The sequence below is a fragment of the Cajanus cajan genome, chromosome 2, assembly GCF_000230855.2.
Source record: "Cajanus cajan strain Asha chromosome 2, NIPB_CcT2T_4, whole genome shotgun sequence".
Classification (NCBI taxonomy): domain Eukaryota; kingdom Viridiplantae; phylum Streptophyta; class Magnoliopsida; order Fabales; family Fabaceae; genus Cajanus; species Cajanus cajan.
Window position 1 is genome coordinate 65,058,772 of NC_138518.1, and position 14,502 is coordinate 65,073,273.

The following is a 14,502-nucleotide window of genomic DNA, read 5'->3' on the forward strand; positions in this document are numbered from 1 at the left end:
TTCGGATTTTCCTGCAAATTTTAATTCGCAGGAAAAATAAAAAAATATATTTAAATTCATAAGTTTAATATTTTAAAAAATCTTCAAATCCCACATCGATTGAAAATAAAACAATTAAAGAGTATATAAGTTGGAGTAACACTTAGCTTACAAGTTGAATTGTATGGTTGAGTGTTAGGCTTATAATCTACAATTAGAATTTAAAAGATTATGTATGAGGCATGAAAATAAAAGATTATGAATTCTTAAAATATAGAATTTATAGTATTTTTTTTTTAATTTTTTCGTAAAAAATATTCCTGCAGAATTTTTTGCAAAAAATTTCGCAGAAAAGTTTCCTGCGAATTTTTTAAAAGACTTTTTTTTGAGTAAAAAAGTCCATTGGTATTCAATCAGGATTTTATGTCACTTAAAAACAATCCAGTGGTATTCAATCTGGATTTTCAAGATATTTTAAAGAGTCCATTAAAATCTATTGGTATTCATTTGAAATTTTTTACAACTTAAAAACAATCCATTGGTATTAAAAAAATATAAGGATTTTAAAGGATTGTTGTGTGAAAGGGATTTTGAAGGACTTTTTAGTGTTATCTATAAATACCAAATTCATAAAACAATCTCATCCAAACCCATTGGATTTTGAAGGATTGTTTGAAGTGACTTTTCAAGTGAGTTTTTCATCTTTTTTTTTTCTTTGTTTTTGTCTTCTCCATTTTTTCTCTGCTAATAATATTGCACTATTGTTCATTGCTCATATATAATATTGTAATATTGTTCTCATCTCATTCCCCTATTTTGTGAAACTTCGATATGTAAATGATAATGTCATTGACTTGCTCTATTTTTCTGTTTGTTCTCTTTAATTGACTTGCTTTATTTTATTCTATGTAGTTGAATTTGTTCCTTTATATAACACAAAAAATGCTTAAAATTTCAACTTATTTTAAGTGATAATTTTTTTTATAACAAACGTCAAGAAAAGAAAAAGGTGAAAGATGAAATTGATATCATAATCTCTACAATATATATATATATATATATATATATATATATATATAAAAGATGTATTTGTTAGTGTTTCTGAGAGTAGAATGAGATGAAAATGAATCTTAGTTGGGAGAAAAACCTTCTCAACATAAAAATTGCGATCTCTCTCCTTCCCTTAAGTTTGTTACTCTTATCCCTCCTCCTTTTATAACTCAATAATTATTTTATTTTATTTACTATGAATTTTTCTTTTTCTTTTTATATTGTGAAATTAGGACTTTTTTATATTTTAAAAAAAGAAAATTAACATAAGACATTGCAGTATCCAATTTTTTAAAGTTTAGGATTTATGCCTTCATTAACTTATTTTTAAAAAAAGCAAATATTAAAATATTTTTTTAGAATAATTTACATTTATAAATATCGTTAAAAATATATAACTAAAATAATATATATATATATATATATTTTTTTTTTTCTATATCTAAATTCTTATTATTTAAATAATAATAATTATTATAATTATAATTATTATTATACTAATATTATATATATTGCATATGTAATTAGGTAAATGTTTTTTGGTGGATTGTGGATTTCCTAATCGACGCCAATTTTTAGCTCCATTTCGAGGTGTAAGATATCATCTACAAGATTTTGCAGGGTAATGACCCTGAAAATGAGAAAGAATTGTTCAATCTTTGTCATGCGTCTTTAAGGAATGTGATCGAGAGAATATTTGATATTTTTAAATCAAGGTTCACAATTTTTAAGCCAGCGCCTCCATTTTTATTTAAGACAAAAGTAGAACTTGTGTTAGTATGTGCAACACTACATAACTTTCTACGTAAAGAATGTCGTTTCGATAAATTTCCAATTGAAGCGGTAGATGAATCTTCAATGTTACCAGTTAATGAAGATCATATTTTTGAGCCTATTATTCAAACCCAGGAGTAAGAGCGAAAAGACGCTAATGCTTGAGGGACTAGTATAACTATTGATATGTGGATGAATGCTATTTAAGAAGATAGAATATTATGGAGAATTATTATTATTATTATTATTATTTATCTAGACATTATTGTTTTTTTTATTATTTTTGTCTTTAACTCTTTTTAATTTGAATGTATGATTTTTTTTTTGAAATCTTATCAAATGTAAAAAAATTCACGAAAATCCTACAAAATCCATTAAAATCTTAATTTAAAAGTCTTGCAAAATCCATTAAAATTCTGATTTTAAGTCTTGTAGAATCCGGCAAAGTCTTTTAAAATCCGCAGGATTTTTTTTAACTAAAAAAGTCCTTTAAAATCCTAATTCAATACACCCCCCTACAATTAGAATTTAAAAGATTATGTATGAGGCATGAAAATAAAAGATTATGAATTCTTAAAATATAGAATTTATAGTAATTTTTTTTAATTTTTTCGTAAAAAATATTCCTGCAGAATTTTTTGCAAAAAAATTCGCAGAAAAGTTTCCTGCGAATTTTTTTTTCCAGGAAAACTTCCTGCAATTTTTTTTTGCAGGAAACTTTCCTGCGAATTTTTTTCGCAAAAAATTTCGCAGGAAAATTTCCTGCGAATTTTAAAATTCGCAAAAATATATTATCCACGAAAATATTATCTGCAAATAAAATTTCGCAGGAACAACGTTTCCTGCAAATTTTTATGAAAAATTCGCAGGAAAAATCTCATGTAATAAGAGAAATTCTAGTAGTGTCTGTCAAAGATTATGAATACACATAAAATAGATATAGACATTTCTTTCTGAACATAATTTATTCTATATATAAGATATAGAGTTCAAACTCTGAACATCTTAGTTGAGAGACACAAGTTATCATTACTTATGTTAACCAATATTAGTATATGAACAAACTTCTTTATAAACAATTTAGGAGAGAAAAGTATAAAAGATAAATAAAATAAATTTCTTTATAAGGTAAAATTATCTTGTGCATAAATTAATGTGTAAAAGTTTTCTCTTATTAATTTCTACAATTTTTTTTAACTTATGCATAAATTAATTTTATTTTTCTTACTTGTCTCTCTTAGAAGTATTTCTGGATAAATTTACTCAAACTAGTATTACTTATCATAAATGCAATTTTCTCTATAGCGCAATGAATGAAAGCAAACATGCCCCTTCAACTGTGTATATATATGTTATGTAGAGTCCTAATTTTAGTCCGTAAGAGAGCAACTAATTCAAAGATGGCTAGATCAGCAAGAAGGCTTAAACCCCACCTTATTGCCATTGTCGCCATCCTTTTATTCTTAGGTAAAACTCAATTTCATGATCAAAAGAAAGTTTTTCTCTAATCTATGCTTCTTAAGAATATACGTGTTCTTCTAAATATATATTGATGAGGGTTACATAATGATATTGGAATAAATGTTCCATTAACCATGTCATATTCAGTAGAGATAACTAATCTCAAATTTAATATCAATAATGACTTTATCGATTAACCAACAGCTACGTTTTATGATATATACATAAGTTTGTGTTTGAGTGGTTAGATCAACAGCTACGTAAACCTATGAGAAGCTTTTGTGATGCATGGTTAAATTAAAATAAATATAAAAAAAACCTTCTATTAATCATATCTGTGAATGGAGATTATCCACATATAGGTAAACTATGCATTTTATTTCGAATAATATATAATGCAAACCTGAATTTCCAAGTAATATAAAAAAGTAAAATATTTTGAAACTATGCTGTACTAATTTCTTGGAGTACAAATTTTAAATTTTTTTTAAAAAAATAGAAGTTATTCTGGTACATATTCCTAATGAAATTATTACAATGTATAATTGTGATTTGAGCATTATTAATGGAACAGAATCAAGATGTGAGAAAGTGATGAGTGAGGGAGCTAAAATTGATAATGCTGCAATGAAGAATATGTCGATAATAGAAGCATACTGGGAAATGTTTTCAAATGACAAAAACTTGCATGTGTATTGCTGCTATGACAACCATATAGGAAGCTGCAATCCTGGTACAATAGACGACAAACATTGTAATGCCATTTGCCTGAGGCACTCCTGCCAAAAAGGAGGTCGTTGCAAAATTCTTGGCAGAAGGACTCCAAATCATTTTTGTCATTGCTATTGCTAAATTGTTTGTATCAACTATCAACATCAAATAATAATTCTTCCTCAGCTTGAATGTTTTGTTTAATTTTTATTTTTATTATCCAAGAGTATTTTCTGTCAAATATATGAACAAATTTTCATAAATATTTATCAGATATTTAATAAGTGGAACATTCTTTTCTAATTTAAAATTTTGCATTCACAAAAATTAAGATTCAAATCTTGATTACTTTATTAAGTATCACGACTCTCTCACCACTCGTACTAATTAAAGTTATAATGTTTTGTTTAAACGATATCATATTCTATTTTAACTTTTGGCAATATACACTACATCAAAATTAGGTTTTTGTGGCAATTAATTTATTCTTTAGCGACCATATAAATGGTCATTATTTTTTCTACCAGCATTTAAATAATGGCTGGTGTATCCAGTGTCGCTAATACTATTACCGGCATTTATATAAAATGCTGGTAAAGACCTACTAAATTGTCGGGAAAACTTATTTTTTTTAGTGGCAATTTTAGTAGCCATTTTAAAGGCTATTAAAAGTTATTTTTTCAATTGTCTCCTTTCTATCCATTTAGTGACTTTTATTCCTATAATTTTCTTTTCTAAATTCATAACTTATATACTTTTTTTTTATCTCTAGTCGATGTGAGATTTGTAAGATGAGGGTTTTCTTCTATTTATATATTTTTTAATTTATTTTTTTAATTGTCTTATCTCTTAAGAGATGTGAGATTTATAAGGTGAAAGTTGGTCTCTAATTGTTTTATAGCACTATTAAACTTGGTAATAGTGGGTGATTTGATACTAATTTATTATAGTGAATTAAGAGTCTAACTCAACCCTATAAATTAACTTATAAGGTGATAGTTATTACTCACTTATATACTATTTAATTATCTTATCTCTAATCGATGTGAGACTAGTTTTTTTTAACAAATAATTGTCGCTAATAGTAAACTTTAGTGTAATATAAATACACTTTTAGTGACTATTATATATTAGCCATTAATATTTTTATTATATAATTAAATAGCGGCAATTAAATTATTGTCATTAAACAATTGTAGTTAAAAACAATTTTTGTTGTAGTGATAACAAAATAATCTTTTATTTATGTTTTTTGTACAATTGGCAAAGAAAAATAATGAGAAAAGAATAAATTATCATTAGTAGCGATGAATCTATATGAAACATAGTGGGAGCACTTACTCCCATTACCATTTCAAGCATACATACTTTTTTTTATCCAAAAAATTATATTTTTTTTAAAAATATATTCTAATAAAATAAATAAATAAATAAATATATATATATATATAGTTAATCACTTATACACTGTCAGTGTAAAGTTTTTTTTACACTGGCAACCAATTATATTTTTTAATTGTGTCATGTCACTGTTAAAAGTAAATATGTTTACAGTTTCTTGCAAAAACTAGCCACCCAGTTACCATATGCGTCTCGGAGAGCCCTTATAGTATCGTGGGCAGCTCTTTTCATTATTTAAGTGTTAAAATGAGTTGCTTAAATTTTATCAAAATTACTTGTAGAAGCTATGGTACTTAAGAAAAAGAGAAAAAAGAGCTGATATGACATAGTGAGTTGCTGCAATGCTCTTACTTTAATGCCTAGATAACAGGTTTCTCCAAAATTGGAAGAGTTATAAAAACATTAAATATACCATCTTAAATGCTATTTAAACTCAATAAATATGTCAATTGTAACATTTCTAAAACTATAAATGATTCTTAATTGAAGCATTTACGAGTTACTCTTAAATACTACTTCTATTAAACTTATATATATATAAACAATTTCACATATACTAATAATTAAATCGTTAAAATTTGATATAAAAAAATAAGTTATTAAGTGTAATAAGTTTAAATAAACTTTTTTTAAAAGTAAGTGAATGTCTTCTTATATATATATATATATTAATTAATGAAATTAAGTATTAAATAGTTTTTAAAATTTTAAAATAATTATAGATTTGATTTATGTTTTAAAAATTTTTAATTTAATAATTAAAAAATAAATTTAATGTAAAATATGAATTATTGAGTGAAGTAAGTTTAAATTTAGAATTTAAGATTTAAAGTAAGTAGTATGTGTATAAGTACAAAGGACAAATTTATTTTTATTAATTAAATTAATTATTTTTTTTAATCTTAATATATGAGATAATTACCACGGACTGAAATTTTCAAACATAAATTGAATTGGTTTGTCTTGTTTAACTCGCACAACTAAAATACGCTTTAAATTTTTAATTTGCCTTTCCAACGTGAAGAGAGGAAGTAAATTTAGTGCTCTACTACATGATTAATATATTATAATAATATCCATGCAGAAACATTAACTTGAAGATTATTTTTTATACTTCTTTCATTTTTTTTATATTTCATTTTTTTATAGTTATTTTGTCAGATTTTATTGTTTTTTTTTATTGTTACTTTTCTAAAATCAATGACTTATTAATTTTTTTTTTCATTTTTATCCTTGATAATTAATGTATGTTTATTGAACAATGTATCTATTTATTTTTTAATATACTTATTTCTTCTCCAACCACCTAAAGGGTATAACAGGAAAATATGTAATAAATACTTTGAAAAACTAAAATATCAATTATTGTCTTAATTCTTGTGCATAACCTTAAAGACAATGAAAAAAAAAACAGAGGAAGTATCATTAATAGTTCCTTATATATTAATAAAAGTCTTTATTGATTCATGTAAAGGATAATTTTATTTGAGTTAATCACCTATACACTGTCAGTGTAAATTTTTTTACATTGGCAACCAATTATATCTTTTAATTATGTCATGTCACTATAAACACATTTACTTTTAACAGTGACATGACACAATTAAAAGATATAATTGGTTACCAGTGTAAAATTTTTATACTAACAGTGTATAGGTGATTAACTGATTTTATTTACATCTTTTAAACAACCTTTTGAGCTCATACATTCATTTTGAACTTTGTTGAAATTTGAAATTTTCTAAGATTTTGAACCTTGCTGGGACCATATGATTTGTTTTGGTTTATTGTTTACAACGGATTTAGGACCTAATGGTGGCCCAAGTGTAACATGTAGAATGCTTTTGATATCGTCAACAGTTTCTGATATACAAGTCTCTATTGATTCATGAAAAGGATAATTTATTTACATCCTTTCGAATAACTTTTTTGAGCTCAAACATGTATTTTGAACTTTGTTTCGTTGAACTAATTAAAGATGATAATATGATATATTTTTTTAGTTTTGATGATAATAAGATAATGATCTTAAAGAAATTAATATTTATTTAAGTTAGTATAGAATATATGCATTCAAAGATATAGAAAGAATGAAAATCAAACATGTTTTTATAACAAACGTAAGTTACAATCATGTAAAAATATACAAATGTAAAAATATACAACTATAAGGCTTAATAATTTAAAGTTTAATAATGACAAATCCTTAGTTTCAAGTAATGATTATGAAAGAGTAATAATAAAGGTATTAACAATTGGACTTAAGTATTTCAAATTTAAGCTATTATATGACATGCTATTATATGACATAAGTGTTTTAGCTCAAAAGAACACTTAGAAGCAAAGATAAACATCTTTGTTGGGTTTATGTTGTTGGTCAATCATGCTTATAAGTACACAAGATTGATGTATTGAGGAGTTTTAAGTTGGACATTTTCTCTAAGGGAAGATACTTTAAAGATTTTGATTAGTCACTTTGGTAGAGTCTCCCAAGCAGCAAGTTTCAATTCAAGCTGAACTTCTGATCGGAAGACTAGTGCTAAAAACCTTATTCAAATGGTTAATCAATAGCACTACCAAAAGAAATCTTCAAAAGCAAACTACTTTTAAAGAATACGTTGATAGCACCAAAATAAAAATATAAGATGATGTCAACATTGTTTAAACGTTAAGCCAACTCCAACATATCTATTTTGGAGTCTATAAGTAGACTCCTCTCTTATGTTGATACTTAAATTCCTCTATAAATCCTTTCTAAGATTGATGATATTGAAAAAAATTCAAGTTTCATATTAATTTAAAGTAAAATATACAATGTTTTAAAAATCAAACTAATTATATATTAAACTAGTTAGGATACTGTATCAATTGGTTATAGGACAAATCGGTAGGTCACTATAAAAATTGGTTATTTTACTTAGACTTTTGATTGTACCAAAGAATGAACGAGACCAAAAATTGACCAGTTCAATGGTCTTACAAAAAAATTGCCTATCACACTAGTTCTAAGTAGGTTGGTCTAGTTTTTAAAACTATAAAATTTTATATAAAGTGAAGACAACTTTCAATTTTAGAGCTAATTTTGTAAGATTGAATTAAGTCTTAATGTGCATATCTTAAAATTATATATGAGTCTTTATCATCTATTCATTAAAAGGATCACATACTATATTATTCATGCAACAAGCCCTCTACAATTACAATTATTAGTAAGAAAAAGAGATAGATACTCATAATTTTTAAAATTATAAATAAAATAAAATAAAATTGAATGAATGATTATAGATAATTATTTAAAAAATATGAAAAATTATTTATTTTATTTTTTCTGAATAAATAAGAAGTATAACGATTCATAAAAAAAAAAAAAAATTATACACCTCATGTATCCTTTTATAATATGTATAAATATTATATTTCGTGGCGGAGTACATGGAAAATCAAAAGAAAAAACACATATTATATTGTATATATTGCTTGTAGCGATGGGTGAGAGTGGTGTAATGGATAATGCTGCATTATTATGCTAATTACTAATTATCGTATCTTTCTATTATCGTTTATCAACATCGCCTAATAATTGCTTTGAGTAATAAAATATATTATATTTCAATTCTAATGATAGTTTATATATGAGTTTTTTCAATATCTTTCACCGTGATACATATGTAATCCTATTTGAATATGATAAAAGGAAGAATCTTTTTTTTTTTTTTAATCTTAAAATGTAATTATATTTCTAAAATTTATACTTTTGAGAGTTGAGACTATATTTTAAACAAACAATTTTATATTAGTTAATTCATTTTCGATTTCAGTAATATTTTTTAATTAATTAGTCACAGCAACTCTTTTGCAAATATAAGGAAAATAAAATCTTGCAAATTAAAATAATCAAAACAAGACGTTATACGATAAATTTGTTATATGTATTTTTTTTAATTTTTAGTTTAAAAAATAAACAAATATATGTTTAGTCATTGAAATTTAAAATTAGTCTTTTTAATCTATGTAATTTCAAAAAATATCATTTTAATCTTTATATGCAAATTTTATTAAAAAATTTATCAAATATTGTCACATAAAATTTACCTAATAGTGTATTTATTAGTAAAAATATCTCATTAAATCTAGTAATGACTACACAGTTATTTCAATCTATCATTTTCATATATGTTATTGAGATAAACTGGAAAATTAAAATAAAAATTTTAAAAATTACAAAAAATAAAAATAATAATTTTAAATTTGAGAGACAAAAATAAATTTATCATAAATTTAAGAAACTATAAACATATTTAAATCTAAAAAAATATTAATTTATTGTGTCACGTCACGCTTCATCTAATTTATGTCTATTTCAAATTTTCAATAAATGTTAATAATTTTTTCGTGTATAAGTATTTTTAAATTTAAATAACATTTAAAATACGAATAAGATATGAGGGGAAGTATTATAATTTTTTAATAATGTTAAATTATATATTTAAGAATAATTAAATATAATCAGACATGCATTTCTTTTATCAATATTAAAGATTATTCTATTTTATTAATATAAATAAAATAAAAACAATAATTTTGAAATTGATAAAAAAAATAATGAAATTAAATTATTTGAATTAAGATATATTATCATTATATCTATTGATTAATATGTGTAATGATTAGTACGATATACAAAATTGAAGATTTGGATTTTTAAAAAGAAGGATATATTTTAAAAGATAAAATATACTATTGTTGATTAGAAAAATCAAAGATAGAAATTTGTGATAAAATCAATTTTTTTTATAAAATTAAATCTAAAATTAGTTATAATATTAATCATTGATTTTTTAATTAATGATTATTGTAATTTATTCTCTAAAATAAGTCTTTTTAATTTAGAGGAGTCAAATTTCAAAATTATTTTATCAATAATTTGAAGATACTAGTTATGTTTAATTTGATAAATTTTTAATAAATACTTTTTTTAACAACTTTGATATTCTCAGTAGTTTCTTGCAATTTTATTTAAAAATGGATCATGATCAATCCTGGTCAAAACACTAGATCCATGAGTTACTAGTTGAACTAGTGTGTCATACTTGAATCATTTAAATTGATATATTATTAAATATATAATTTAATTTTAACCATATAGCATGAAAATTACTTTTTGTCAAATGTAAACCAAAATTACTGGTTAATGACCTTTAAAAACTTAGGAGACCTAAGTTTATAATGGCATGTTAATTAGCCTAGGTAAATAAAGACCAATTTAGATACACTAAACTGAGGCAAAGGTTGAAAGCACTACAAGTTCTTTTGCCACCTCACAACCTCACATTACACAAAACATCACCACCTCACCACAATCAAATAAGCCTAAATTCTTCCAAGAGGTATTTTGATGAACACCTCGTTGTGCAACCTAAATAACTACACAAATAAACCCAAAATCACCATGGTCAACCCCAAAAATTGAAAAATAGTGAAACAATAATACAACAACCATCTAGAATCAATGAACAATAATAAGCAGGAAGAGAAGGAAAGTTAAAGGGATTATAAGCGTACATGCATAAGAGAGCGCCAAGAGATGAAGATGACAAAGAAAAGAGAAAACGGACGACATAGAAAGAGAACGAAGTGGAACGTTACCAAGTCTCGCACGGTGCCCAAAAAGTCGATGAGAGGGGACAACAGTTTTACAAGTATAGAAAGGGTGGGTGTTAGAGGTTTCAAAGTTGTGTTTGAATAAGTTAAGAGTAAATTTTTAATTTAATTGTAATAATTTCTTAATTAATATTTATATGGATTTATTAATTTTATACATAATTAAAGTACAAATAACGAGTATATATATATATATATATATATATATATATATATATATATATATATATATATATATATATATATATATATATATATATATACTAAGCAGATATAAGGATGAAGATTAAAATTATTACCTAATAAATATGAAAATAAGTATCAATATTTTTTTCATACGTGAGTATGGAGACAAATATTATAATTCCCTATCTAAAATTCACCCATTTTCATCACTAGATATGAGAGTACAAGAAGAAATGACATTTGAGCAGTGTTATAACTTGATATACTACATTTTTTGTTGTTTAACCAATGTAGTTATCACTTTTATAAATAATATTTTAAAAAAAATATTTTTATTCATATATTTTGAAAATATTATATTAATAATACTAAATATTATATTAATATTTGTGCATTTGTATTTTATTTTTTAAATTTTGGTTACGTTAAAGTATATTTTATAAAAATAGTAATTGAAAAACTTTGATATTTTTGGGATTTAAAGGGAGGGTTATAACATTTATATAAAAAGAAATGAAACTAAAAATTGAAAAAAAAATCTTAATAGATCCTAAGATGGTGTAAAAAAAAAAGATCATAAGACTTATATGCAAATTAAATGTCGTGATATATAGGTAAATAGGTCCGCATATTATTAGACAATAAATAAGAAAATATTTTTTTGATCAATAATAAATAAGAAGATATACTGAATCATAAAAAAAAATATTATAACCTTCTTTATATATATATATATGTATATATATATATATTAATGTTTTGACCTTAAATAACAACTAAATCTTTTTTTAGTACGTTTTTCATATAGGAACAATAAGCATTTTGTACGAAATTTAATTTGATTCTTATAATATTAGGAATATTATGTTTCAGTTAACCACATTAATTAGGTTGTAAAAAAATCGTATCGTTTTAAATTATTGATTAAATTATTACTGATCATAGAGCCAATTTACTACATTAATGTTGCCTCTCCAGAGCTATATATATATATATATATATATATGTGTGTGTGACGATCCTAGTTTTAGTCAATCGCAGCAATCAACTAAAGTAATTTAAAGATGGTTAGACCAGCGAAAAGACTTCTATCCCACAGTACTGCTGGCATTGCCATCATCATGTTATTCATAGGTAAAATTCATATTCCATACATGATTAAGAGTTTCGTTTTAATCTTTGTTGCTTAAGAATATACATACATTTCTCTGGATATGTTGAACAGTATGTTCCATTAAGAATAACTTGTCTTATTTGGTAGATGCAAAATTAATCTCAAAATTATTTTACATTAGTTATCGATATTGACTTTATCAATTGAACTAAACCATCATCTTCTATGTTACGAATTGGAGTAAGTGGTGTAAAATTTTACATTGCAATTATATTGTTGTGATTATAAACAGTAATTGTAAAGCTAAATTAGTGTAATACTTATTGGTTAATTATAAAGTTACAATGTATAATTGTTGGAACAGGTTTAAGATACAAGATAGTTGTGGGCGAAGGTGGTGCAATGGATAATGGTGCAGTGAAGAATATATCAAATGCAAACTGGGATGGAAAAGTGTATTGCTGCACTGACAACCATATAGGCAGTTGCATTCCGAATAAGACCATGGATGAAGATCGTTGTAATACCCTTTGCCTACAACATCCCTGTGAAAAAGGAGGTTTTTGCAAAATAATTGGCAAAAAGAGACCAAATCATTTTTGTCATTGTAGATGCTAAATTTATTATCAAGTTCAATTAATTGTTGCACAAATGAGGCCTCAATGATTTGGAGTAAGGAAGGATCTCAAAATTGTTGAAGATAATTGAAATTAATTGATGGAGAATTTTGACTACAGCAAGTTGTACTCATAATTACAAGAGATCAAATGATATCTCATCTACTCAATTTTTTATTTGCCTTGACAATTTCATGTAAGTTATATATATTTGCTAGATTATAAAGATTTCATACCGGTTATGATTTACTTCTATTTTTTTGTTAAATTTGATTTTAATATCTTTAAATTTGAATTTCTTCTATTTGAGGAATTAACAAGCAGCAATGCTAAAGCCGATTAAAAAAGAAACACTAGATGAGTGGAAATCTACAAAGAATTCATGGATATCACATCACAAATGTGAAAAATGAACACGTGAGGTCATAATATTTACATAATTGCAGATAATTAAGTAAAGGAGGTAACTTGTGGCACCACCAGTAATGAGGCTGTTACTTCTAACAAAATTGTAACTTGGCCAAAAACCAGTAGTTCACTAGTTAGAACTGAAGTGTCAACTCTAACCTAGGGTCTGCATTGTGTTTATTGTTTAATACTCCTCAGAGATAGTTTGATTCTCCTTTGCCAGTGTCAAATCTGTTACCAGGTAGGATAGCAAAAGCATTAAAACATATCCACAAAAAACTACTTTAAATTAGTCCAAGAAAATGCATTAAAAAGTTGGAACTATTGAAGCAAAAAATTAACAAAAGCACCTTACAGAAGATCACAAGACACTCAAATGAGGAATTATTCTTTTTAAATAAATATAATGATAAAATATTAATTTTATACATTGTTATACGTACTGTAAAGGATATGTTTAGTATCTGTACTAAGGCAAGACATTTTCCATCATCACCTTTTATGTATTCATTTGTATACTTTACCCACCATTATTAACTTCATTTTAACTGCCCATTCATCTCGGTTTATAAGTATTTCCAAATATTAATCCCATTTTCTAGTAAACTTGAATTAATGGATAAATTTTCCCTGTAGCCTAAAGTGTTATAGGTAAAGGCCCATTGTTTAATTTTATATCTCTTAGCATGCTCAGAATAATCAAGAGGATTTTTGTCTTGGAACCTGGACAATGTCAGTATTCAACTATAGCAATAGGGAAGGCAAGGATTTATTCCTAACCATTTGATCATATAAAGATGATATTATGTCTAGGATAAACACTCAAAATAATGAAGGTCCAAGTATCTCTAAAAATAAGAGAATCACCTTCTACATGCAATAAGGCACATTTAATTGTCGGAAACAACCAAGAAACAGCGGAAACAATTTATATAGACCTTGTTCTGTTTCGCCTTTTTTCTAACACAGACACATTAACACACAAACCTTCCCAACAACAAGACTTATGTAAATATTCCCTAAGAAGCTGTAAGTAATAATTTATATTAGACGAGTAATCTTTTAGTACATTATTTCTCAATTAACCTTAACATAAATAAAGTATAGAATAAATTACACTTAATTATAATCTGAGATTTC

The 14,502-nt window shown here is 24.8% G+C and overlaps 1 long non-coding RNA gene across 1 annotated transcript; it reads left to right on the forward strand.

Annotated features, from left to right (window-relative positions):
* The first annotated feature begins 3,111 nt into the window (after positions 1-3,111).
* LOC109804858 (uncharacterized) lies at positions 3,112-4,160 on the forward strand. The gene is made up of 2 exons (XR_002240263.2): positions 3,112-3,270; positions 3,839-4,160. It is a non-coding gene; the product is annotated as an uncharacterized LOC109804858 (long non-coding RNA).
* Positions 4,161-14,502: the final 10,342 nt, after the last annotated feature.